Below are 4,579 nucleotides of genomic sequence, written 5' to 3' on the forward strand. Positions count from 1 at the left end.
CTTCCAATTCGAGCGACTCTAGGAGATCGTGGAATTGATTTGAACTACATGCAATGATTTGTAGGAAACTTTGGATTATTGTCTCGTGAGTTGCAACTTTGTCCCTTGGGATTGTTGGCTTATGGCTCCGCTCCAAAATCCTAGTTGAGCCTCTCGTTCCTCTTGGGTTACTCGTTGCTTTGTCTGTTCATCGTTGGTGTTTGTTTGCTTTTTTCACATATTTTTATTCTTTTTTGTTTCATTCGATTATCGGTTAGGTCTGCTTTTCATTGTTGCATCTCGCTACTTGGCCACCTACTTTGTAAATTTTAGCTCGTTTTTTTTATTTAATCAGCTGCTTTGCAAAAAAAAAGCATTTTAATTATATGATTATAAATTTGGAAAATTACATGAAAAAAAACATACTTTAACCTGATTCTTTTTATTTTGAATAGCGTACTTTTATAACTTATAACATCTAAGATAAAACTTTAACCATTTAAATACATTTGAATAAATAGATATTTAATGTTAATTTTTGATGCAATTTGTGCGGTAAATTATATATTTATACATCTTTTTTCTTGCAAATTGCTTTCATTCTTCGCTTTTGTATGATTCCTCTCCAGTTCTTCCTGTTCGGTCTTTCTCGTCGATCTTCATACCTCTACTGCCTCAGGTACTGTGAAACCCTAGTTTTTCGTGTTAATCATTTTTTTCATCTAGAAGTATCATATGATCTGCACTGTTGTTACTGATTTACTGCTTGATAATCATGGTATGGCTAAATTATTGATCACAATATTCAGTTATTATCCGACATCTAACAAGGAAGGAGCTAGGGAGATGATCACTAATAACTCTTTTAACTTTGGATTTGATTTTAGGATACAACCATAGTATTCTTTGGATTCAAATGTGATTTTGACTTTCTAGATCCAAAATCAGTATTTTTGGTGTTTCCAGAGACTTGAACATATTTACAAACGCAATTATCAGTTTGCCACGATAAATCTATCGTGAACATTAAAATCAGTATTTTTATCATTTGTTAAAGAGAGAGCGTGCGACTGTAAAGGAGAGAATGCATGTCAGTTTCACATATTTTCCCCCATAAAAAGCAATTGTGGTAATTGTGAAGGTAAATTTTGGTGATTTTTGAAGATCGTCCCGCTGTTGCCTCATTCTCACTTGACTGATTGATTACATCCCTAATCTCACTGTAAGTAATCTCYCAAACTCTCGCTATATATGACTACATGTATTTGTGATTGTGAATCTCTGAGAAAATTAGGGGTTTTAAATCACATCTTTTTCAGTTTTAGTTGGGTGTTCAATATGAATAGCTATGATGGAATTGTTGTTTAGGATAAGATACACTATTATTTTGGATAATGCAAAGTAATATTTTAGCATTTGATTCATTCATCTGTTCTCCAGATTGTATTTCAAATGCATTGATGATCAAATTGAAGGCCTTTAAAAATTCATTGATGCAAAGCCCTTGGAAGTTGGAATGCCCTGTATAATCAGAGATGGTCTTTAGACAGAATAAAGGAACATTGTAGCTTTAGCAGACTAAAGCATTGACGAGTTTTGTTAGAAAGAAACGTTGATACATCATACAGTAGCATAAATATTTAACAATTGTGAATATTGTGCTTTCATCCAACCACCCCTGCTTTCCAACTCTTATAAAGTAGCTATATACATTTTGGAGGTTGATGACGTAGACACCATAGATACGATATAGAAAATGAAAACATGTTGAGGTCACCGTTGAGTGTGTGAAGATTGATGTTCCACTCTTACAGAGTAGTTACATGTATTTTTGGGTTATCCCTTCATCAATATAATATTTTTTATATATATAATAATTTACGAATACATGTATTTACATAATTACATTTAAGGCTCTCCCTAGGCGTAAATCTTCTAAGATGTCAAAGTGCAATTTAACATCTATCAYTACAACAAAAAGAGGTTTATAGGACAATTTTTTAGGACATTTTTTGAAAACCGTYCTTTAAAAGGCTAATACGACACATTAGTTTATGAGTCCTATTTGATTTAATTTTATATGACTCTTAATTTTTATGTCTTATTAACATATCTTGACGTCCTATCATGTAATCTAATACGACACTTTTGATTGTCATATTATTTTATGATCTAATAGGGCACTTTTAAGTATCATATTATTTTAAAGAATAATAGGACATTTTAAAGTATCATATTATTTTAGAAATTAATAAGACATTTTTAAGTATCATGTTAATTTTAATAGTTAATAAGACATTTTTGATTGTTGTATTAGTATTTAAAAACTAATAAAGGATACTTAAAGATGTCCTATTAAARTTTAAAATGACATGAATAACATATTATATTTAAAACCATTTTTAACTTAGCCCAAATCTTTTATATGATTTACTTAATCAGTCCATTTTCTTAACCTAACTTATCCATAGGTTAAATTTTGACACGTCCCTGAAAATAATGTTATCAGTCCACTACAATCTCTTCGCTCGATTCGTCCTCCCTCGCCTCTCGCCTCACGGACGAACTCACGAACAGAAACCAATCCACGATTCACGAATCGAAATCGCAATCGGCCTTGACTCAATCGGCTATCGCTCTCGCTCTCGTTCTCTGCCTCTCTCGGGTCTCGACTATCGACCGGCTCTTGCTCTCGCATCTTGTGGCTTGTGAGGTTAGGGTTATTTTGAAATTATCTACCATACTTTACTTATATGATTAAAGATAATGTTTGATTAAGGACATGATAAATTTATATGATGTTATTTTCATATAGCTATGAATCTTCATAAAGTCTGATTAATATTGTAGGTTATTGGTTTTATTGTTTGATATATAAAGTCATATGTGATTCAACAAACTGTTTTGAACAAAGCTGTTTGAATATTTGAAATCATATCTTCATACATTCTGGATTAATATACTAGGTTATTGGTTTGCAGTTGAGTAATTTTGCATCATGTGTGATTGTATAGTTTAAAGCAAAATACATATATGTGTCATTACTATTGAATATGTTGAATCATATATGATGTATATTGTAAATACCAAAACTGTGTGGTCTAGTTGTGGTCTTTCATAGTCAATTATAAGGGTATCCGGTACAAACTTGTTCAATATATGTTATATACATTGTCTTTGAATATTAGTACAAGTTAAAACACATAACATAATCACATGTGTTTCGTGTAAGGGTATATAGTTGAATCATATCTGATTTATATTGTAAATACCAAAATAATGTAGTCTACTTGTGGTCTTACATAGTCTATTATAAGGGTATCATTACAAAGCAAGAGCCAAAACCATAAAAACTTGTTTGTTGTCGACAATAGTTTCATTATGCATTTCATGGTAAGTTGGTGTGTATGTCATCAAACTTATCTGTACCCTGGTAGTAAGATTGATATTCCTTATTTCTTTAATCCCARCCTAGGTACGGGAAAAGAGGTAGAGGAAAGTAATTTGCTGCAGAAACTATCAGAAGCTTGCATTGTTGATTTCTCTTAGATTGACTCTTCAACTACACAAGTAAGTTTTTATGTTCATGGGTTTCAACTGAAGTTTTGCTGTTTGAGTATTAGCTATTAAAAAGACTAGGAGATAGTAGGATTGTAAACAAAGAGGGAGATAAATGGAGCTTTATATATAGCTATTCCTATGCTGCTTAAGATTAGTGAAATAAGCCAGTATTATGTAGGATCAAGTATAGTTATTATTCACTGTTTAGTTCTTGCTAGACTTTGCCGGCTTTTAATCATTATAATAAATAAAAGTATGTATTATCTTTCTCTTGGAAATAGACTTGCAAGCGTAATTTGTACCGGTGGAATTCTCGGTGCACAGGTAGGTTGTACCAAATTGTCCCTGGCCTAGTTTTTGACCCAACGTGTACAGATCACGAATGTTGGCTGTTTTATGACCAAGGACATAATAAGCCTGGTTCGCGTTCTGGCGGTTCATGGTGCTCTCTTTCCTGGAAGCAGGTGAGGATTTGGGATTGGTATTGGAACCTTTTCTGGGGAACTCTTTAGAGGCACTACGTGGTTGGTTAACGGTGGTGGGTGAGTGGCGTGAGGAGTTGTTAGATTGTGCAGTAGACGGGGTTCGCTTGGAACTGGATTGGTATCCAGGCTGATTGAAGMCTTGATTTATTCTTACAGCAAAAGATCCACGACAAGTATTGCCCATAAAAATATCAAAAATCATATTCTTTTCCCCAATTTATCATCTTTTGAATGCTATTTTGTAGGATTGAACAAGACATTCTCTGTTCTGGTCATTAATCAAACTAGACAAATGATAACATACATGTATATGAAAAGGGGACAGAATCTTGTAACAGATCAAATCAAACCAATGATCCAAAAACTATGAGAAGTGGATCATTCATTAAACAAACACATTAGTAATATGTCTTTTGGTTTAATCACCGAAGTCTCTATGTATTCTCAATTAGTAATATGTCTTCATTGCTTGTAGATTATTGAATTTGAAAATTTGATCAATCTTTTTTTCACAGAAAAGGAGGAAAGAGGTTATTACTATAAGGCCTTAACGC

General features: G+C 32.7%; 1 long non-coding RNA gene across 1 annotated transcript; it reads left to right on the top strand.

Moving 5' to 3' along the window:
- The first annotated feature begins 2,501 nt into the window (after positions 1-2,501).
- LOC112505377 lies at positions 2,502-4,579 on the top strand. The gene is made up of 3 exons (XR_003068388.1): positions 2,502-2,692; positions 3,455-3,549; positions 4,541-4,579. It is a non-coding gene; the product is annotated as an uncharacterized LOC112505377 (long non-coding RNA).

The sequence above is a fragment of the Cynara cardunculus genome, unplaced genomic scaffold, assembly GCF_001531365.2.
Source record: "Cynara cardunculus var. scolymus isolate 2C unplaced genomic scaffold, CcrdV1 Un_Scaffold_10322, whole genome shotgun sequence".
NCBI lineage: Eukaryota > Viridiplantae > Streptophyta > Magnoliopsida > Asterales > Asteraceae > Cynara > Cynara cardunculus.